The 24,724-nt window shown below is 38.5% G+C and overlaps 1 non-coding gene across 1 annotated transcript; it reads right to left on the bottom strand.

Moving 5' to 3' along the window:
* Nucleotides 1–880: 880 nt before the first annotated feature.
* LOC131223173 (small nucleolar RNA R71) lies at nt 881–987 on the bottom strand. Its single transcript, XR_009160318.1, has one exon. It is a non-coding gene; the product is annotated as a small nucleolar RNA R71 (small nucleolar RNA).
* Between the last annotated feature and the right edge of the window lie 23,737 nt (nt 988–24,724).

Here is a 24,724-nt window from a genome sequence, read left to right as displayed (position 1 = left end):
TGTTTGATCACAAAAATCATCCGCTGAATCTATTTTTCAGATTAGCATAGTTTAATTTCTGCATTAGTTTTACTTTTATTTTTATTTTTTATTTTTTTTTATTTTGCTTTGTGGACTGAACCCTCATGGTCGGCTCTGCCACCTGGGTTGTTGATTTATTTTGCTTTGTGGACTGAACCCTCATGGTTGGCCCTGCCACCTAGGTTGTTGATTTAAGTTTTTATTTTTATTTTAAGTATCATACTTGCTATTTGAATTAGTGGTATTTGTTGTATGGTGTGGATGGTTTATGTCTCATTGGAGTAGGGATCAAAACAATCGACTCTCCTCTGAAGGGGGATTAGTTCCAGGCCTTTATTATTCACTTAGAAGAGGCACTCAACGTCACTTGGATTTCATGGCAGACCCAGTTGATAATCCAAATCCAAATATGTCAGATCCAACTATAAATCAAAATAGAGAAAATCAACATAATCCTCCTCTTGAGGATGAAAATGAAGTTCATAGGAATGTCTTAAACCAACCACGGACTATACGTGAACATTTACACCCCGAGAGATCAACTTTACCATCTTGCATAGTGTTCCCTGCTCACACAGGGAACATTGATTTTAAACTAGGTGTGATTCAATTAATTTCTAAATTCTATGGCTTAGATTCTGAAAACCCCTACTTGCACCTCAAGGACTTTGAGGAAGTAATTGCAACGTTACAAGTAAACAATGGTAATAGGGATGCACTTAAGCTTAGGTTATTCTCATTTTCTCTAAAGGATCGGCCCAAAGCATGGCTCAACTCTCTAAGACCTAATACCATCACTTCATGGTAAGCCTTAAGTAGAGAGTTTTTGAAAAAGTTCTTTCCCGAGCACAAAACAAATGCACTAAAAGAAGAAATCATGTCATTCTCCCAAAAGGGGAATGAACTATTTTTTCAAGCTTGTGAGCGCTTCAAAGACATTCTAATTACTTGTCCACATCATGGTTATGAAACATGGCATGTGATTGATGCTTTCCGAAAGGGGCTCACCATGGATACCCGTCAGTTCATAGAGATGATGTGTGGTGGAACCTTTCTTGACAAAGATCATAATGAGGCTTGGAATTTTTTAGATATGTTAGCAGAGAATACGCAGACATGGGATGTCTCTGCTAAATCAGACCAAATTAGACTCATTCCTAGAGAGAAAGCGGGAATGTATGTCCTAAGAGAGGAAGACGACCTTAATGCAAAATTCGCTACATTGGCTAGAAAGGTCGAAGCCTTGGAAATTATGAACGTTGATATGGTTAAAGCAAACACTTTTTTAGGTAATTTTTGTAGCATTTGTGGTGGTACAGACCATGACACAAAGAATTGTCTAATAATATCAGTTGTATAAAATATCACACATGAGCATGATCAAGCAAATGCTATAAATAATTACCAAAGGTCAGTTATGCAACCAATGGAAAACACGTATAATCCAAATTGGCATAACCATCCTAACCTTAGTTGGAGGAATGGACCACAAATTAATGCGCCCAATGCACCTCAAATGCCTCCACAAAATAACTTCTCTGGGGCACCTAACAATGCACCATATGTGCCCCCACCAAAGCGATCATCTATGAAGGATCCATTGACCACATTCATGAACTCTCAAGCTCAAATGAATTAGTCTTTAATCCAATCAAATCAGGAATTAAAGACAGCTGTGGTTAGGATTGAGACTTAATTAAATGCTAGGGAAAAAGGCACCCTTCTCAACCTGTGCCAAACCCCCGAAACACACATTTCATTGGAGACTCAAATCCAAGTGAGCTACATCATAAACAAGCTAAGGCCATCATTACCTTGAGAAGTGGAAAAGAGGTCGATAACAAGATAATGCAACCGGTAGAAATACCGGAGGATGAGCCACTGTCTTAAGAAAATGATGAACCGGCTATGGTTCAAAAGCCGCAACAGTAAAAGGATAAAGAGACTAAGTCATATAAGTCTCCAGTTCCGCTCCCATCTAGACTTCGGAATCCAACTGTCCCCATGAAATATCAAGAGGTGTTGGATGTGCTCCAAAAGGTTATTGGCAATATTCCTCTGCTTGATGCCATTAGACAAATTTCATCATATGCTAAATATCTCAAGGACTTGTGCACTGTAAAGAGGAAATTAAATGTACACAAAAAGGCCTTCCTTACTGAGAAAGTAAGCGTTATCATTCAACAAAGGGTTGTACCCAAATACAAAGACCCGGGAAGTCCCACTATTCCTTGTATTATTGAGAATTTTCAAATTGAGCATGCTTTGCTAGATTTGGGTGCAAGTGTCAACTTAGTACCTTATTTGGTTTACAAACAAATGGGGTTAGGTGAGCTTAAACCAACCACGATTACACTCCAACTCGCTGACTGCTCTATTAAGGTACCAAGGGAAATTTTAGAAGACGTTCCAGTCCAAGTAGAGAAATTCTACTTCCCTGTGGATTTTATTGTACTAGACACTGAACCATGTGTAAATGCTAGTGCTCAAGTTCCCATCATTTTAGGCTGCCCATTCCTAGTACTTTAAATGCAATTATAAATTGCAGGAATGGAATGATGAACTTGTCTTTTGGTAACATGACTCTAGAGCTAAATATTTTCAATCTATGTAAGCAGCCCATTGAAAATAATGAGATCCATAAGCTGAATTTCATGGACTACTTGATAGAAGAAGAGGAATTGGAACCTAGTCTGACTGAGGAATTGATTCAAGTAATTGGAGACTTGAAAAATTATGATTTAGAAAAAGTGCTTGCTAAAATTTCTAATGATAATGAGAGCACTACCACCCGGGACATTAGTATGTACCAATGGAGACCGCGCACTCAAATCCTATCTATCGAGGACTTGCAACCTCTGCCATCACCAACCAATGTTCCAAAGTTTGATTTAAAACTACTACCAAATGAGCTTAAATATGTATACTTAGGTGAAAAAAAAAACTTATCCTGTGGTGATCTCTTCATTTTTAGAGAAGGATCAAGAGTTAAATTGTTGAAAGTTCTAAGGGACCACAAAGGAGCCTTGGGCTGGACCATTTCTGATATTAAAGGTATAAGCCCTTCTATATGCACCCATGAGATCCACCTCGATGATGACGCTAAACCAATTAGACAACCTCAAAGGCGTCTCAATCCAAACATGATGGAAGTTGTAAAAAATGAGGTGATCAAATTATTGGATGTGAGAATCATCTACCTAATATCCGATAGTGTTTGGGTAAGTCCAACTCAAGTAGTCCCAAAGAAATCTGGAATAACTATTGTGCAGAATTTTAATAATGAACTCATACCAACACATGTCACCATTGGTTGGCGTGTTTGCATTGACTATAGAAAATTGAACCAGGTCACAAAGAAGGACCATTTCCCTCTACCATTCATTGATCAAGTTTTAAAGAGAGTAGCAGGTCACTCCTTTTATAGTTTTCTTGATGGATATTTCGGATATAACCAAATAGAGATAGCCCTAGAAGACCAGAGAAAACTACGTTCACTTGTCCATTTGGCACGTTTGCTTTCAAACGGATGCCATTTGGATTGTGTAACGCCCCAGCAACTTTCCAACGGTGTATGTTAAGTATTTTTTCAAATATGGTTAGAAAGTTTCTTAAGCTTTTCATGGACGACTTCTCTATATTTGGGAGTAGTTTTGAGGAATGCCTCAACAATTTATCTCTTGTCTTGTCTACGTGTGAAGAGAAACACCTTGTCTTAAATTGGAAGAAATGTCATTTCATGGTTTAAAAGAGAATTGTTTTGGGCCATGTTATCTCTAAAAATGGAATCGAGGTAGATCGCTCAAAACTCAACATTATAGCTAATCTACCTATCCCCCGAACTGTTAGAGATATTAGATCACTTATAGGGCATGCTGGTTTTTATAGAAGATTCATCAAGAACTTTAGTGTCATTACTATACCCTTGACTAATTTTCTTCAAAAGAATGTTCCATTTAAGTGGACAGATGAGTGTGCAAGTGCCTTTAATAAAATTAAATCATCCCTTACCACTGCACCTATCATGCGTCCACCAAATTGGACACTTCCTTTTGAACTAATGTGTGATGCAAGTGATTATGCCATAGGAGCTGTTTTGGGCCAAAGGAAAGAAAAATGGCCCTACGTTATTTACTATGCGAGTAAAACTCTAAACTCGGCCCAAGTGAACTACTCAACAACTGAAAAAGAATTACTTGCAGTAGTTTTTACTTTGGATAAGTTTAGGTCCTACTTACTGGGATCCAAAGTGGTCATTTTCACGGACCACTCGGCTTTGAAATATTTGTTATCTAAGAAGGATGCAAAGCCGAGACTTTTGAGATGGATCCTCCTACTCCAAGAATTTGACTTAAAGATAAAAGATAAGAAAGGAGTAGAAAACGTAGTGGCCGATCACCTTTCTAGATTGGTGTTAGATGATTCCATTGAGGAGATACATATCTAAGACACTTTTCCTGATGAACAATTATTTGCGATCTCTAAATTGCCTTGGTATGCGGATATAGTGACCTATCTTGTAACGGGAAAAATGTCATATCATTGGAAGTCACAAGATAAGAAGCGTTTTGAAACCGATATTAGGAACTTCTTTTGGGATGACCCGTATTTATATAAATATGGGACTGATCAAATTTTTAGATGTTGTGTCCTAGAAGATGAAGTTCGAAGTGTTATTTCTTTTTGTCACATGGAAGCATGTGGTGGCCATTTTTCTGCTAAGAAAACCACGATAAAAATCCTGCAGTGTGGTTTTTACTGACCCACCATATTTAAAGACACCTATGCTTTCTGTGTTACTTGTGATAGATGTCAAAGGTTGGAAAGAGTGTCCCGGAGCAACATGATGCCTTTATCCCCAATTTTACCATTGGAGATTTTTTATTGTTGGGGTATTGATTTTATGGGTCCATTTCCATCTTTTTTGGATTTCTTTATATATTGGTTGGTGTGGACTATGTTTCAAAGTAGATTGAGGCAGTTCCAAGTAAGACCAATGACAATAAAGTGGTCATACGATTCCTCAAGAAAAATATTTTTGCTAGATTTGGAACTCCAAAGGTCATCATTAGTGATGGCGGTTCTCACTTTTACAATAGAACATTTAAGGCTTTGATGAAGAAATATAGCATCAAGCATAAAGTGAGCACCCCATACCACCCACAAACGAGTGGGCAAGCTAAGATTTCTAATCGAAAAATCAAACACATTTTAGAGAAAACTATAAGGTCAGATAGGAAGGATTGGTCCCTCAGACTATCCAACGCTTTATGGGCTTATAGGACTGCTTATAAGACCCCGATTGGAATGTCTCCATACAGATTGGTGTATGAGAAGGCTTGCCACTTGCCTATGGAATTGGAACATAAAGCCTACTGGGCAATAAAGAAATTAAACTTTGATATGGATCAAGCAAGTGGACAAAGGAAATTAGAGTTGAATGAATTAGAGGAGCTGAGGAGAGACTCCTATGAAAATTCTAAAATCTACAAAGAGAGGACCAAAGCTTTTCATGACAAAAATATCCTGAGGAAGAATTTTGAACCTCGGCAAAAGGTTCTATTGTACAATTCTCATCTCCAGTTCTTTCCAGGAAAGTTAAGATTAAGATGGACAGGCCCCTTCATTGTGAAGAATGTATATACTCATGGGGCTATTGAAATTGAGAATCTACGTAATGGCAATGTGTACAAGGTTAATGGTCAGAGATTGAAGACTTATGTGGAAAACTTTCATGTGGGAGAGGAATCCTTCCTTCTTCATGAGCCAAAATATTCAGATTGATGCTCCTGGTCTGACGGAGCATTTGTGCAGGATTTGTATCATATTCAATTTTTTTTAGTGTCAAATAGCAGGTGAGTTTTTCATGGTAGGTACTATCCACCCTTTCTTTTATTTTTATATTCTCTACATTACGTTATCATTACATTGAGGAAAATGTAGATTTTAGGTTGGGGGTGTGGATAGTCATCCATGTGAAAGTTTTTTTTTGGAGGGTTTCAGTTTATTTTATTATTATTTTTATTATTTTTAGGTTTCAGTTAGGTTTAAGTTTTTTTTTTTGGTTTATGGGAAAAAAATTTCAATGTTTTCAAAATAATATTTTTATATACAAGAATGTGAACATGATATTTTGCGAATTCCAAAGGCAAAATTAATACTTAGTCTAGGTTGATTGTAGTCAGAAATATGATAACTGAAAATTATAGACTTGAGTTCAATTATCTAATCACTAGTTTAAAGTGAGTTGTAATTTGATGTACTGAATTCACAATACACCCTATCTAACTAAGTAAGGAATATGATATGTGAACTAGAATAACAACTTTTGATTCAAACAAGGTTGAATGACTAGTACCATTGATATATGTTTAAAAGAGATAATATTGAAGGAAAAAAAAGAATGATGGAAAAAAGAAATTTTTATTATAGAACATGAATGCAATGACCATAACAATTGTGTCAGTAATCTGGAGTAAGGATACCTAAGTATTCATTACTATTACCATTACAAGTACGATACCTTAGGTTATGAAGCAAACCCGATGGGAATCTTCATCTAAGGGTGGTCCATAATAATGAGGATATAATGTTATGAAGAAAAAAAATGAGAAAACAAGAGATTTCATATTCTTGGGATGATCGAAAGGAATTAGGATAAAGAACATGCATATTTCTCAAAGTTAGACTAGTGTCACGGAGCACCTAAGGATATTGGATCATAACTATTCTAAATTTTGATTAGGTCTCTGAACTCAATGATGTAATGGATTAAAAAATCGAGATTCTAACTAACTTCAGACTTAGGTTAAGTATTGTTTTGTTTTAGAATTCATATGACAAATGGGGACATAATTGTATAAATTTTTTAGTGTTGAAATATTTTTCTTGTTTTCAATGTTTGTAGGTAACATTTCTGGAAACCCTCACGAGACTATAACTCGTCCACTAGGGGAAACCTAGGGGTTTAAAGGCTTGTTGCATATGCTAAATGCAATCGAGATTACCTGTGAAAGTGGTGTAGTTGGAATTTTTTTCATTTTAATTTTTTTAAAAAAATTAATTTTTATTTTTTTTTCTTCACTTATTTTGCTCGGGACTAGCAAAATGCTGGTTGGGGGGGTGTGTTGAGACTCAAATATTACATAATTTTCTCCATTTATATCTTGGTTTTATAAACATAAATCATCTTAATATTCTATTTTACTCATGTATGTGTTGCAATGTGAATTTAAGAGCTTGGATTGAGAATTTGATGCTCAAAAAAATCACCAAGGCAAGGGATGGATCTTAGGAAACCAAGATTGAAAATTTCACATGCCAAAGATCCAAGAAAACCAAGTGAGGAATGAAAAGAATCGAAAATTTGAAGTGAAGAATCCTGAAAAGTGTATTCTAAAGCTCTGAAGTCTATTTTAAAAAACTACGTAGCAGGAAATCTGTTTTAAATGAACTATGCAGCGAGAAGTCTATTTTGAAAAAATACGTATATTGGAGGTGTTTTCTAGGGTTTTCAACTTTGTACAAAAATTGGAGTTCCTTACTTATAAATAAGGCCTCCTAGGGCGTTCTTAAAGATCATTAGAAGCATTCGAGAGCAATATTTAGGGTTTTTAAAGAGTTTTAAGCTTTATTAAAGCTTTATAAGTTGTTTTTTTTATTTTAGATCTTTTCTATTTGCATTTTTTTTCTTCTTTCTTTCTTGTTGCTTTTTGTTTCTGCAATTTAATTATGTTTTTCTAAGTTCCCTCTAGCCTAAGCTAGAAGGGAAGCACATGGGTTTAATATTTCTTTAAGATTATGATGATTAATTGTTTTAATGATGAGAAGAATGGTGTATGTATGTTATCTATTATTTAGGTTTTATTTTTTTATCTTCTTGTGAGATTCATATGTTTCCATCATATGAGATCCACATTGATAGATAGGCTTACCCTATATCAATCAGATTTCCTAGATAGGAGATGTTCTCAACCTGTTATATTTCTTTGATATTTATTATCTTATAGATATTGAATACTTAAAATCATTGGCGCTTGAGAATATATGTCAATAGTGCAAATCCACTATTTTCTAATCTTTTATATCATTTATTAAAATATTTAAACTGTTTTATTTTCCGATTAGGCTGACCATAATGCTCAGATCCTAGTTGTGTTATCCAAGTCATCATGATTTTAGAACATTAACTTATGTGTGGAACTTTGAAGCTTGGGTGTTATTTTATTTAGTTGAATTACATCCATTCAAAAATCTCAAAATCAAATCATCAGATTAATTTTTATTACTTAGTTTATTTTGCATTTGATTTTTTTCTTCTCACAATTCATCTCCCTGTGGGATCGACCCTGTATTCACGAGATACTATTTACGAACCTCTGCACTTGGAGGTAAGCAACCAATTGTCACTACAATTGAAAGTAAAAGGGAGGGAGAGAGTTAAAACTCACCAGGGGCAGCAAGAGTGGCTGAGGAAAAGGCAGAATGTGGGAGCAGAAGACGGGAAGGGTGAAAATGGCGGAAAACGGCGGAAAACCGTGAAAAACGCACGCAAAAATAGGAGACTAGCGTCCCGCTCCCCCTTTTTGTAATGACCCTCAAAATTTTGTGTTAATCTTTCCTTAGTAGCTTTTTGGTGTAATTAGTGTTATACTCGATTGCTTCTGAAATTTGCATCAATCACTTTAAATTGGATCTGCATGACTCAAAATCTGTAGATTAGTTAGCGCTATGTTACTCTGAAATCTGGGATCCATCACTAAATCCAGTTGTTCTTGGGAATTTTTGGAAGTTCTGGATCGGACCTGGACCGCGCGTCAAAAGTCCGATAGCGATGATCTTAGGCTGTTGCGGTCACCATGTTGGGCTTGACCATCACCGCGAAAATCAAGTCCATGTGATGTTCTGGGTCGATTTGATTGAGTCCGGAGTGAAGAGTGTGAGAACGGTTGGAAATTTAATAAGCTTTTATGAAATATAAGTCGTGTCGCTTGTGCGACGATTTTAAGCAATCTGACCATTGGATTCTGACTCAATTTCACCCTCTGATCAGGGAAGGTGGCCCAGGCATGTCCTTGTGCTTGTGGACCTGATCGAGATCCTGTGACCGTTGAATTGAGTATGGTCTGCCACAGCTGATTTGAAGATCCGGTAGGTACGAAAACTCAGCTTGTCCTAGATCTATGGTCAGTGAGCTTAAGTCCAACCTTTCATGGTAATAGGCCCACCGGAAGTGCTTCGTTGGATCGCGAGAGGCCGGTTTTGGTTATACCCTAAGTATACCTTGGCCCTGGGGTTATTTTCGTCAATGTTAGGCCTATTTATAGACCTTAAAACCCTAGCTCTCCTTTCCATACGAACTTCCTAACCCTAGCTAAGAAAGAGAGTGGAAAAGGGAGAGAAAGTGAGAGAGAAGTTGGTGAATCATCTTAGATTTTTTTCTATTCTTTTTCATCCTTGAACCTTCACTTTTGAATCGTTATTCCGGCGATTCTGAGTTCATCTTTGGGTAAGTTAACCTAACCTTAATCTGTGCTAGAGCTTAGAATAGTCTTTGTGTTGTTGTAGCTCATTTCTATTCTTGCTTTAGGTTATCCTGTCGCCGTTGACGAAGACATATCATCTGAAATCAGTTCGGTGTTCTTTTCTGGCTTAAGGTGCGGACTTTAATCGTATAGGTTATGGTTTTCAAGGCTTTCAATGCCAGTGAATGATTTATTCTTACTATGGATGAGATTTCACATGCCGAATGTTATGTTTATTTTGTATTCCTGATATGCATGTGTTATATTGAGATTTGTGTATTCTATGTATATGTATAAAGTACCGTATGCGTATAAAATATGAACATGTGATTGCCATGATTATTTGTCGTGTACTTATGCTAGATGTATGTGTGACAACTCCTTAGCAAAAGGAATTGTCCATATGTGTGTATTTCAATATACGTCACGTATGTTGTGTTATGTATTCTAAGTGTTTGTAGAAATGTCTGAATGATCTAAAGTGTGATATATCAATCTAGTGTGGGCATTGAGAAGCGATTCTCAACTCTCCCACTAGTGTGTATGATTTCCTTCATGTAAGTTACATTCCTTGTTGTTTAAGTTCAAGCATTACTTATGCTTACATTAATGTTAAGTTGATATTCTTCAAATGCTTGTGTACTACATGATTTAAGTTGTTGTTCCATCACTATTCTAAATTGTAGATACGAATATCTGTTGTAGTGTAATGTGTGTGGGACTATGCATTAGTCCAGGAAATCGGTAATCGGCCTTAAGTTCGTGGCTGAGATTGCTTTCGCAACGAAGGACGTGATTAGACGAACCTGAGTCGTATTAGAGTTGTCGACAGTGGTTTGGCCACGCGGAGTGTTTGCGCACTCTATGTCGCTTAACCCAACGTGCACTCGTGCTAGTCGAGTTCGTCAAGTAACCCGATTGTCCGATGTATGTTCACCATATATGGACGCTCCTGTTTGAATCTAGGGTACCAAACTTACCAATGAAATCCTATTAACCATGGTACCTTGATCCGCTAAGACTCATGAGCTGGACATGGTGGTATGGGACACCGTGGTCGAGCTGTCGGCCTACGCTAGGGTGACGAGCCTCCCCGTAGTGACCAATGAGCAACCAAACTTGTGAGCCGATTATGGTGGTATGAGACATTATATTCGTGCTGTCGGCCTACATTGATTGGTGACGAGCCCTTTGTAGTGACCTCGAGCATGCCTAGATACCGCATTGAGGTAACGAGCCTTGGTGTAGTAACGAGGGTATGATAGGCGTGCATTGATTGGTAACGAGCCCTTTGCAACGACCTCAAACCATATGATCGTATGAGATGTCTAGGATTGACGACCCTAGAATGGATCACTGTTTGGATGATGATATGAGGAAGGTACCTTAGCTTCCCAATTCTGCTGTATGAAAAGGACTAATAACAACTTGGTAATCATATTCATGCACCGCATTTGCATGTGCTTTGTAGATGTGGCGCACTTTGAGGCGATGTCATGCGTAACGTAAGATGAAGACGCTGAGGGTGTACGCGTGAGGGCACGCATCATTCTGCATACATCCTTACATTAACAAGAGTACTTAGGACTTGTATAATTGTTCTGCTTTATCATTATTGCATGATTGAACTGATAACATGTTAACCTGTGCTTTATTATTCCACTGGGTTGATCACTCACTCCTACTTTCTGGGGCGGTGTTAAATACCCACCAGATCTGTCTTAGTTACTAATGTTGCAGATGTTGATGTGACTTCTGAGGCAGATCGGGAGATGGATGATGATGAGGCTGCTTTCTCTTTTATGCAGTTTTCAGACGGGCTCTAGTGAGCCTTGTTCTGATGCGCAGGATGCTGGGATTTCTTTTGAGAATTAAATGATGTAAATTGATACTTGTAATTTTGATAGCAACACTTACATTACGACCTGGTATGTGTATGTATTTCAGGGATTCGCACATGTACACACATATATTTCCTTAAGTCTTCCGCTTGCTTTCTTCACTTATCCCTGAATTATATTTGCACTTTGGCTTAATCTATTCCATGTTTTATGCAGTAATACAGACAACATACATCCATCATTAAATATGTTGCATAAGTGATGTTTTGGAACTCGGGAGCTGAGTTATGCTCGACCCCCGAATTTCAGGGCGTTACACTTTTATAGCCTTGCCATGTGGCAAGTGCATTTAAGGAGTCGAGTCGACGCCTGCTTCGACTCCCCCGCCCGACACGTGGCGCGATTTGGGCGACGTGAGCACCTTTTTCGCCGTGTGTCCGGCTCTCATAAGGTGAAAAGACATCCTGGCGGCTTCCCACTCGTGCAGTCTCGATCAACGAACTGACGCATATTCTAGACAATATAGAATACTTGCAAGCAATAGATGCTCCATCATAAAGTCGGTCCCAGCTCAAGCCGACTCAACAACTCTCTACTCCTTAGCATCAACAAAGTTAACGTAAGGAGCAGGGGGCTTACTGTTGGGGAAAAATAGTACAAGTCTAAAGACTCGGCTATGGAATGGACCAACTCTACTGACACCACCTGGGATCCCGAGGCACGTATACCCAAAGCCTAAAGGAGAGACTTAGCTCAGATTAAAAGGAACCAATGCAGACTGAAGCTTACAAAGTCCTAAGCCATAAGGCAAAGAATCTTTGAGAGGCACGAAGTTGGCTCGACAAATGAGGCAGCAGCATCTAAAGAGACCGACTAAAGGCCCAATGCTCAGAAGCCACAGGACCGGCCATAAAACCGACCTATCCTTAGGTCAGTTATAGAGTCAGCTATCGGATTAAGAAGGCGCACTGATTATCGATCGATCTCGCCTCATCCGACAGAAGTCAAGTAGCTCAACCTTTTATAAGCCAGCTGAGACTCACTTATTAATAGAGTCGGCCAGGCCCGATCCAATAGGTAAAATCTGCCGAGAAAGGAAAAAACGGTGTAAAGTGAAACACCTTCCCTAAAATCCAGAAAGATCCCTGATCCCGAGGATTTCGGGATCGGCTAGAGTCCAAAAATGGATTGGCATTGAATCTCCAAGATATCAAAAAAAGAATCCTAGCACGATGGGATCCTCCCCTTCCTATAAATATAAGGGACTTCAAAGGTGAAAGGTACGCAAAAACTCTCTCTAGAACCCTTTAACGCGATCCTAGTCCTGACTTTGGCATTAGAGGGTCCCCGGCTCTAGCCAGGGTCTCCATTGTATTCTTCCTGTGCAGGTAAAGGATCCAAGGAGGGCACACCAGTTTTTTGCATCAACCAATCCTATAATCATGATGGGGAAATAGTGATGTGAGCGCATGTGTGAAAAAATAAAAAATAAATAGATAAAACACAAGCATCCATTTACAAGATGTCAGGTTGTCCGTTCAATCTTATTCTACGGCAACCGCCATCTGCAGTGGGTCCCACAATACGGACGGTTTATATTATAGTGCATGTATGCCACGTGTACTGTGGCAGGCTACATGAGCTGGACGCGGATTGCGTATTGACAAGGTCAATATATAGCAAGGTGAATACTTACAGTGCTCAGTCGCCCTGCATGATATATAGGTATTTTTTAAGCCATATAAATATTTTCTAAGCCACACAAATATTTGTCCAAATTATGATAGAGCATGAGCCAAAATGAGTAAGATTCAAATATCAAGTTGTCCGCACCAAAAGAAAACAGTGGCAATTGAGCACCCACCATTAAAAACTTCTTATTGATCACTTCAGTGTTTATTTATCATCCAACCAGTTGATTAGGTCGCGCCAGATATGAAGAGAAAATACAAATATCACCTTAATTCAAAATTTGTGTGCTTCTTAAGAAGTTTTTAATAGGTCCGTACATGAACCGAGTTAGCTCAGTTAGCCTGCTCGACTTGACTCAAAAAAGTTTGATTTGACTTGGTTTGAAACTGAGTTCGAGCCAAGTCAAGCTGATTTTTTGAGCTCGAAAAAATTTCGAACCGAGTTCAAGCTTGCCTGAGCTCGACTAGACTCGAATCGAACCCAACTCGAATCGAACTCAAATCGAACCAGTTCGATAACTCGATTACTTTGATATTGATGTTGCTCACCAAGTATTTGATGAAATGACTCAACGAAGCGTGGCTAGTGGCAAGGAAGGTATGTATATGAAACAAATACCCTTTTTTTCCTAATTTTTTATGTTGCTTAAAAGGTGTTTGATGAAATACTTGTAAAACCACTACTGTCGTTTTGCATACGGTGAGATATGAAGGTGCAGTCCATATGTTTGTGAAAATGTTATACAGGCAAACTCGGCTCGATCTTGGCTTAAATTCGGCTCGAACTAGCCCAAGCTGCTGACTGAACCAAGCCGAGCTAGCCAATCAAGCTCGAGGATCGAGCCAAGTCGAGTCGACTCATGTACACCTCTAGTTTTCAATGGTGAGTGTTCAATCACCTCTCTTCCCCGTGGTGTGGTCAATATGAGATTTGGATCTGCTCATGCTATAAAATGGTATTAAAAAGCATAGATGGGAGTTAGGACACATAAATCATGATAGCTTAGAGCACTATCAGTAGCCACCTCGCTACTAAAGCTATCAGTACGCAATCCGTGTCCACATGCGCTGGAATTGTTCACCATAGTACGTTGTATGGGTTGCTGGCCAATCAGCACCCTTCTAACAGGGACAGTGACTGACTCATTTCTCCTTTGAAAGGGGAGCATATATGCTGTCGACTAAAGGCAGTGGAAAACTACTAAAGAAAAAGCTGGCAACGGTTAAGAGACTAAGTTGGCTGAACTGACCCTCCCTTTTCACCATCGGTTGAGTGGGCCATCATCAAGCTGAAATTTGGCTTTATCTCCTTTTGGGTGGGCCCCACCAGAGCCACTTGTTTATCTCCTAGTGCTTGCCACGGAGATGGGGACTCTTCTCTTTCGTTCTCCTTGCAGCAAGTGGCCGCTAGTGAAGCATTTAACACCAGAACCATCCACTTACTCTGCCGACCCACTAGCGTGGTTTATTTACTCTGCGACTCGTCCTGACTCGTTCCGGTTCCAATTGAGCGGTGAATGACGTGTGACTCGGTGTAAGGTTTTTAAAGTATTATACGAAATATGAACACCTGATGATGGTAATGAACGACTCAGATCTTTCATGAGCTTGTCATGCTGGCATGCATGTGCACTCATGTATGGCATGGTGTCCTTTGATGGTTATTTCTTGAATGGGTTCTAGTTCAATTGCAGCAAATTTTATTAAAATCGACTCGGTCAAGTGTGGGGTTTGATTGAGAAATGTGTTGGGTGGGGTTGTAAGAATTCTATAAGATGGGCTTTATTGATCAATGGTGTAGATTGCCTTAAGGGTTGGATTGTCTAATTGAGAGTATCATTGGACCCTACTCAGTTGTGATTCATCTAAAATCATATAAAGGATAATGCACTATAATTATGTCACGCTCATAGTGTTTTAATTGAATTAGGATAAACAAATTCACGCAGAGCCTTAGAGAAAGAAGTTTCAGTGGGTTTCTAACTCCTAACTATATAAACAAAGCTAGTTCTAAAGCTTCTCATCCCATCACAGTGTTTCTTTAAAGAGTGTAAGATATGGAAGATTACAGCATTATAGCGTCCCAATCACATAAGCCATGCCGACGGGATATGCAATCTCAGAACCTTCGCAAAAGCTAAAAAAGTAACCTGCAAATCCAGTAACCTATCTGACCACGAGAGGATATTCAAAGGATAGGTATATACAGTTATATATACAGCTTACTAAGATGGATACCTGCCATGTGGTCCGGGTGGGTGTGTGAGTGTGTGAGAGTGGGGTGAGGGTGTGTAAAAAATTTTAAAAAATAAAAAGAATTTTTTTTTTTTTTTTTTTAGGTGCATGGGTTGGTTCTTTTTTCTTAGACCCACTACCTGCATTTGGGTTTTGAATCTGTATACTGATCGGCTATCTCAAATGAACGGTTCATATTCAAGACAACATGTATGGTAGCCTCAGTTCGAATCCAAATCAGATTCTGCTAATAGAGATGTGACTGAATCTGACCTGGTGACACTTGATAGCCTAAGTAGCATTGTTAAAAGACTCGGCAACTCATACCAGAGTCTGAGTCGACTCGGACGAGTCTTGTCCACGTCTTAAAACCGTGACTAGCAGCAGTATATGAGCTACATGAGCTATTTCACTTACCATCGAGTATCAAGTGGCAGTTGTGTGGAGATTATCTGAGTTCATGCTAACGTGGGCATGAGGGTTCATGGAAACTTGCTGGCATTGCGTATATTCCATTTGGAAATTGGAATGTTCTGTTGGTGATGAAAGAAGTTAGATGATCAAGTGGTAAGCAAGCCTCTGGAGAAGTGCATCTAACGTGCGCCATTAGTTACAGTTTACGCACCAAGCATGACCATGATCATCGATGGAGGCTAGTAAATGGGCCAAATTGGCCTAGTTATCTTATCTACAATGTCATGTGTGGGGCCCACCATGATGTGTACACGACATCCAATTCATCCACTATATCCAAACCCTCATGTTCACCATAGATCTAGAAATGGAGGTCAACCCAAAACTCGTGTGTGCCACACTGTACAGATCGTCCTTGAAAGCTCTAAAAGCATGTGGTGTGGCCCACCTGAGTTTTGGAATTTTCTGATTATTGTAGTATCATTTAATCCTGTTGGAGCATATCTTCTGAATGAATTGGATGGTATATAAAAACAGTGGACCTCACACACAATCTGGAAGGTTTTTAATGGTGGGTGTTCCTATCCCAACTGTTCCTTGTGGTGTGCTGCACCTGAGTTTTGGATAGGCCTGATTTTTTGAAACCAGGAAGAAAACAATGGGACACACATGATGGATGGATAGGATGTTATTTAAGGATGGTCGATTAAAGGTTCAGCCACGTAGCCCAACAGACTAGCTCAATTCATTCCCATGTGGCCCACCTGCTGGCGGCCTACTCGTCGCGATGGTGTAATCCATCATAGGCTAAGTGCAATTTGCCTTGGCCTTTACTTAGCATTTAGGGAGATGTTTTGACCTTTGTGGGGTCCACAGTGCAATGATCAACGGCAAAGATAAGGGCACGTTTGGTTGCGCCAAATATCATGAATCATGATATTTGGTGCAACCAAACACCCCTGAAAGACCAATTCATCTTTTTCATCGAGAAAGTAGTGATCTTCTACACTGTATGACACTTATAAAGCTTGCTTACATCTTCTTCCTACAAAAATAAGATGATTTCACTCTTCAGGTGGGCCACAAGAAACAAAGTAAATTAACAATTAGTTTTTTTCTAGCCATTCATTTATTTTGACATGTTGTGGCCCACCTTAGGTGTGAAATGGCATGGAATTTTTTATGCCAGAAGATCTAAACAGTGTATATAACCTGATGGAAAGCTCGGATCTCACACAATTGACACGTGTGTCCACATGTGGATGCGTACCTACATAGTATTGTAATTCTATTTAATGTAATTCCAAGCTTTTCCATTGAGAAATTTACGACTGTGGACCCCACCTTTTATCCAGTGGTTTTTACGAAGCAATACAAACTTAACATACGCACTTGGACCTCCTCGTACGGACACCGAATTTGAGGACGAAAATACCCCTGCCTTCCTCTGGCTGGCGTGCAGAGACGAGCGCTGACGGACGGTCCGGCGATGGGAACTCAGGTGGGGCCCACTGTGATGTTTGTGAGAAATCCTCCCTGTCTAAGTTCATTCATAGGGTCACAAAGGTCTGGATGAAGAGGAAAAACAAATTTAATAATGATCCAAAACTTCTGTGACCCCTAAAAGGGTTTCAATGGTAGACGTTCAATTCCCCACTGCCTCTTACAATGTGGTCCACTTGATAGTTAGATCTATCTTATTTTTCGTCTCAAGCTTTAATATGAGCTCGCCAAATAGATGGACGGTTTGGATATAACACAGACCTCATGATGGGACCCACAAAAGTAACATTGCAAAAAAAATATATATATATATATGTTCATAACCGTAGCCATATCTGTAATGCTTTGCACCTTTTTCTCTTATTTATTTATTTATTATTTTTTACATGAAGAACTTTTTCTCCCTTACATTTTTTTCTAATACATAATTATGTAAATATGTATATATAAGTATATAAAAATATTTTTCTATCTTTTAATTTATTTCTTTGTCTATTTATTTAACAAGCATATCTCCTAAACTAGAATGATTTACTTAACGTACCACATATGATTTTGGGGTAGGAGAAGCTAATTTAGCCAACCAACCTAGTTATTTTTCAAGATTCCATCGGGTCGATGGTCGAAAATCCATTTCATTCAGTTCGTGGTCAATTTCAATCACTTCGCGGTCAAACTAGAAATTCAGCGGGGAAAACATGAAATTGAGCAGGGCAAACATGAAATTAGGGCTGAAAGTCGGGCGGGTTGATGCTCAGCCCTAACCCAACCCAAGGTTCCTATACCTAAACCTTGACCCAACCTAACTCAATCTTGGGTTGGGAATTCTCAACGCAAGCCCAACCTAAGAGGGCTTGACGGGTTGATTGGGTTGGTCGGGTGTATACGTGCTAATATTTTCGTTATTACATTAGTTTATTATATTTCAATATAGGACTTATTTTTTGTATTTATGATTTTATTAATTATATACGTGATTATTTATCATAAAGAACTTCATTTTTTTCTTTAAAAAAATAGCCTAAAACATAGGACTACTCCTTTAAAAAGTCATGTAGCATAGCACGCAATCTATTTGGGAGAAAGAAATCCGACATATCTTGTTAGCTTGAGTCCTTGGAAATGACGTGGACAAATGAGACTCAACATCACTAGTGTACCTTTTATACAAACAATCTACACTCAATTATAATTTATAAGTAAGTAATATATTGATCGGGTTCGAGTTGGGCCAGGCAACCTGAGAACTCAATCCAAGCCTAACCTAAGTTTTATCGGGTTGGCGTTTGTATAGCCCAAGCTTGAGATTAGACCTAATATATCTTGCTCGAACCCAACCCAATGTCGGGTCGGTCACGGGTCGGTTGGGTTGAACCCGCCCAACTTTCAGTCGTACATGAAATTGAGCAAGGCAACACATGAAATTGAGCGGAGCAAACACATTCACTTCACGGGCAACACATGAAATTGAGCGTGGCAAACTAGAAAATCAATGGCAAACTAGGAAATCAGGGCAAGCTAAAAATCACGGCAAACTAGAAATCCGAGGAAACATGAAAATCGTGGGGCAAATATGAAATTGAGCGGGCAAACTAGAAAATCAGCAGGGTAAATTAGGAAATCGGGGGCAAACTAGTAATCGTGAGCAAACTAGAAAATCAATGGGCAAACTAGAAAATCATGGCAAACATGAAAATCAGGGCAAGCATGAAATCGAGCGGGAAACTAGAAAATCAGCGGACAAACTAGAAAATTAGTGGGGCAAACTAGAAAATCAATGGGCAAACATGAAAATCGAGGCAAACTAGGGAATCGACGGCAAACTAGAAAATCAGGCAAACTAGGAAATCATGAGGCAAACATGAAATTGAGCGGGCAAACATGAAATTCGGTGAGGCAAACTTAATAAATAATTTCATGGCTTGAGCGGATAAATCTAAACGTATCCAACGCTCAAATTGACCATACCAAATGAAATTTTGAATTGAACTTCTATTGTTGATCATTTCTTAGGGGCTACAAAAGTTTTGGATCAAGCTTATAATTATTTTTTCTATTAATCCATGTCTGTAATCAATAAACAAGTTTTGATAACAAACAAACATCACTGTTGGGCCCACTATTTTTCAACGGTGGAAATCATTATGCCCACTGTTTCCCGCAGTATGATCCACTTGATCTTTTGATATGCTTTAATTTGGGGCTAAACCGCTAAAATTAGATGGAAAAATGGATGGATGGCGTGAATATACTACATACATTCAATGTGGGCCCAACTGAGTTTACTCAGTACAATGGAAGTGTACTGACTAACTTAGTACGCAATCAGATTATGCTTGCTACGGTCCACAATAATTTTTTATTTGTAATACATCATGTTCAATACCCCTCCGTTTTCATCGGAATATGTATACACCAAAACCCCATATGTGGGAGGGAACCTAGACATTGAAGGAGGGAACCTCGACATTGAGCGGGACAAAGACGAAATTGAACGGGCCAAACATGAAATTCAGCGGGGGAAACATTAAATTCAGTGGGGAAAACATGAAATTCAGTGGGAAAAACAAGAAATTGATCGGGGGAAACATGAAATGTGGAGTCCCGCTCAGTTTGCCCCGCTAAATTTCATATTTGCCCAGCTGATTTCCTAGTTTGCCCTGCTGATTTTCTAGTTTCCCCCGCTGATTTCTTAGTTTGTCCCGTTGATTTTCTAGTTTACCCCACTGATTTCCTAGTTTGCCCCGCTGATTTTCTAGTTTGCCCCACTAATTTTCCTAGTTTGCCCCGCTGATTTCCTAGTTTGCCCCGTTCATTTTCATGCTTGTCCCGCTCTTTTTCATGCTTGCCCCGCTCATTTTCATGTTTGGCCCGCTTAATTTCATGTTTGCCCTGCTCAATTTCTTGTTTACCCCGCTGAAATGGATTTTCGACCATCGAACCGATGCTTGCCCCACTGAATTTCATGTTTGCCCTGCTCAATTTCTTGTTTACCCCGCTGAAATGGATTTTCGACCATCGACCTAATGAAATCTTGGAAAATAACTAGGTTGGTTGGCTAAATTAGCTTCTCTTACCCCAAAATCATATGTGGTATGTTAAGTAGATCATTCTAGTTTGGATCCTTACTCTTGCTCGGGTGGTAGACTCTTAAGAGTTTCAACACCCGGATGCACTCACACTAGTGGAATTTACCACGTATGGATACTCGAATGCTTAACCGGGTGTTGAAACTCCTAAGAGTCTACCACCCAAGCAAGAGTAAGAATCCTAAACTAGAATGATTTACTTTTAGAGAAAATTTTGGAAAAAATTTGGTTCACGGTGCGACCCATTAGACGACTAGCCTGGATCACCAAACTATGCGTCACAATTGAATAAACTCAAGACCTGATAGTGCTATTCATATTATCTTGTCAACGATCATATCATTCCTCTCTAAGTTTTACTGTTGGCTTTGATTTTCATGTTTATTTGAATAGGTAGGAAACCATTATGAACTCACAATCATATGGTTGATTGAAAATGTGAAAGCAATGGAGAAAATTAAAGAACACAATTATTTATGTAGTTTGTCATGAAAGTGACTATGAGATTATCAGGTAGAGTTAACCATATGAAGATTAAGAGTAAGAGTTAACTCACAATTCATTTCTTTGTCTATTTATTTAACAAGCATATCTCCTAAACTAGAATGATATACTTAACATACCACATATGATTTTGGGGTAGGTGAAGCTAATTTAGCCAACCAACCTCCTCAAGCACTATTACACTACCATAAAAAGAAATATCAGTACAGAGTATACAGTTAATGCAATAGTTACCTAAGGATAGCCTATCATGCTTAAAAGGCTAAATAGATTACCATACATGTTAAAAAGGGTTATATGACATAGTCTCAAATGTATCCTCAAACATGTTTATAGAATGAAAGTTCCATGGAAGCTTTATTCATGTATTCTTAACCCTGTATTTGGCCCTTGAGTTAAATTTTCAGAAATTGATATTCTAATGGATTCTACAATTGGTTAAAATAATTAGAATAATGGGATATTTGAGGTGTAAACTCAGGTAACAAAAAGCTTCTCAGTTGGGTTTCTTTCTCAAGGTCCTTCCAAACACCGAGTGAATTTGGAAAGTGACTACAACTACATATTCAACCAAATGCTAAGGTTTGCACATAACTAGCCTTTTCAAATTAGGTTTGTATAGTTCAAACGCCAGCTGATGACATAAACGATTTGTGGCATTCGAGCTACAACGAAGGAATCCATACCAGTTTCAAGCTCTTTGAAAAAGGGTGGGGCAAGCATGAAAATGACCGGGGCAAGCATGAAAATGAGTGGGAAAACATGAAAAAGAGCGGGGTAACCATGAAAAAGAGCGGGGCAAGCATGAAATTCAGCGGGCAAACATGAAATTCAAGATCTAGAGCAATTGTCAAGCATTGAGTTCTATGTGTATTGAACTTGATCGACGAGCATAACGAGACAAACTGAAAATACAGTGGGACAAAGTATAAAGTTCATTTCATCATCTACCAAAATTATAAAGTATGCTATACATCATAACTTACAATTCCGGCGATTATGCATAAAAATTCCAAAGTATGCTATTCAGTTTTCCTCGCTCCCTCTTATGCTAAGCTCGCTTTAATTTCAGTTTTCCTTGCTCCCTCTCATGCTAGGCTCGCTCAATTTTCATTTTCCCTCGCTCAATTTCAGGCTACTTAGATAATATTGATAGTATTTGATCCTCTCTGACGCAATAGATCCTTGTTGCATCATAAAAGCATGAATGCTCACTAAGGTACCTACGAAACAATTTCTATGTATTGTAAATTCTTTTCATTTGGCTTGGCATATCCCTTCTTTCACTTCTAATGAAATTGTTACTTTGTATACCTACAGTAGTAGATAAGTAGCTTATTCGAGATAAGTAAGCTCGGCAAGCTCAGTTTAAGATCAATTATAAGTAACATTTTTACTTAAAGTTACATAATCACTTCAGCGCGGTAAACTTGGTTTAAGATACAAGTATTGACATATATCGAGAGTGTCTCGATAATATCAAGATTCAATTTTCGATATATCAAGCGTTACTCGATAATATCGACTTTGCCTTTGAAATGTTCAGTAGCCAACACTGAAATTTTAATAATTTCTCGATATATTGAGTATGTCCAGATAATATCGACGTTCATATCTTGATATATCAAGCAATGCTCGATAATATTGAACGATCTCTCGATGTTTGTTCCGCTGAAATTCAAGTTTGCCCCGCTCAATTTCATGTTTGCTCCATTGAATTTTTAGTTTGGCCCGCTCAATTTCATGTTTGCCCCGCTCATTTTCATGCTTGCCCCGCTGAATTTCATGCTTGCCCCGCTCAATTTCCTATTTGACCACGAAGTAACTGAAATTGACCACGAACTGAATGAAATGGATTTTCAACCATCGACCCGATGAAATCTTGGAAAACATGAAAATGAGCGGGGCAAACATGAAAAAAAGTGGGGCAAGCATGAAAAGAGCGGGGCAAGCATGAAAATCAGCGAGGCAAACATGAAAATGAACGAGGCAAGAATGAAATTCAGCGGGGCAAACATGAAAATGAGCGGGGCAAGCATGAAATTTAGCGGGGCAAACATGAAAAATGAACAGGGCAAATATGAAAATTAGAACTCCAAAACTGAAGAGATTCTCAAAGAGCTGAATTTTAATACTTCAGTATATGATTGATCCCGCAGTTACCATTTGTTAAATTCTGTAGTTCTTTCTTGCTGCTTTGTCTTATGAAGTGAGTTTGGTGAAGTGTTGCTCCTTTTGGACTCATGTACTTAAAAATAACTTGGCTGCCCTCCTAGACTGCATCTGGCGATGGAATTTGGTTAGTAGAGAAGGATAAACTCTTCATACCAGATGACCTACAACTGAAGAAAATGTTTATGAGTACATGGAAGCACACCATCAGCATCTCTGATTTAAACTCTTTGTTTTTTTCATACACAATGGCCTAGTTTTTTCACCAAATGATTCTTCAAGGTGAGTCCCTCTTTTAGCATCGCCCTCATGTCCTAGGCAGATGATAGGTTTACAAGTTAGATGGACTGTATTGTAAGCTATCCAACAACCGGTTGTAGGAGATCATTACTCTCAAAGAAAAGATGTTCAAAGTTCCAAATTCATCAGCAAAATCAGATAGTTTACCCTCTCATATTTCGATTTGCCTCGCTTATTTTTCTTGTTTGACCGCTCATATTTCGTTTGCCGTTGTTTTCCTTATTTACCCCGCTATTTTTCTAGTTTGTCCGTTCATATTTATTTTCAGCCCATGTTGGGAATCGACAGCGAGGCTTAGTTTGCCCCATTATTTTTCTTGTTTGCCCGCTCATATTTCGTTTGCCCCGCTGTTTTTCTTTTTCCCGTTATTTTTCTAGTTTGCTCTGCTGTTTTTCTTATTTACCCCGCTCATATTTCGGTTTGCCCTTTTTTCTAGTTTGCCCTGCTCATATTTCGGTTTGGCCCATTGTTTTTCTAGTTTGCCCGCTCATATTTCATTTGCCCTTGTTTTTCTAGTTTGCCCGCTCATATTTCGATTTGCCATTGTTTTTCTTGTTTGTCATGCTCATGTTGAGTTTGCCCCACTGTTTTTCTTGTTTGCCCATTGTTTTTCTAGTTTGCCCGCTCATATTTCAATTTTTCCCATTGTTTTTCTTATTTTCCGTCATATTTCAGTTTGCCCCATTATTTTTCTAGTTTGCCTGCTCATATTTCGATTTGCATTGTTTTCAGTTTGTCCCGCTGTTTTTCTAGTTTGCCCCGCTCATTTTCATGTTTGCCCCACTCGGGTGGTAGACTATTAGGAGTTTCAATACCCGGTCAAGCGTTCGAGTATCCATAGGTGATGAAATTCTACTAGTGTGAGTGTGTGGGGGTGTGTGTGCATGTGTAAAAAAAATAAAAATCATTCTAGTTTAGGAGATATGCATATGCTTGTTAAATGCATAGACAAAAAAATGAATTAAAAGACAGGAAAATATTTTTATATACTTATATATACATATTTACATAATTATGTATTAGAGAAAAATGTAAGGGAGAAAAAGTTCTCCCTGTAAAAAAATAAAAATAAAAAAAACAAAAAAAAAGTGTCGCGGCAGTCTGTAGATTAAATTTTTTTTTTTTTTGCTATATTGCTTTTGTGGGTCCCATCATGAGGTTTTTGTTATATCCAAACCGTCCATCTATTTGGCGAGCTCATATTAAGGCTTGAGACGAAAAATAAGATAGATCTAACAATCAAGTGGACCACACTGTAAAAGGCAGTGGGGAATTGAACGTCTACCATTGAAACCCTTTTAGGGGTTACAGTTTTGGATCATTATGAAATTTGTTTTTCCTCTTCATCCAGGTCTTTGTGACCCTATGAATGAACTTAGACGGGGAGGATTTCTCACAAACATCACAGTGGGCTCCACCTGAGTTTCTAA

Source organism: Magnolia sinica, chromosome 1, assembly GCF_029962835.1.
Source record: "Magnolia sinica isolate HGM2019 chromosome 1, MsV1, whole genome shotgun sequence".
Classification (NCBI taxonomy): Eukaryota; Viridiplantae; Streptophyta; class Magnoliopsida; order Magnoliales; family Magnoliaceae; genus Magnolia; species Magnolia sinica.
The sequence above is the reverse complement of the archived record's forward strand: the minus strand, read 5'-3'. Positions and strand labels throughout refer to the sequence as shown.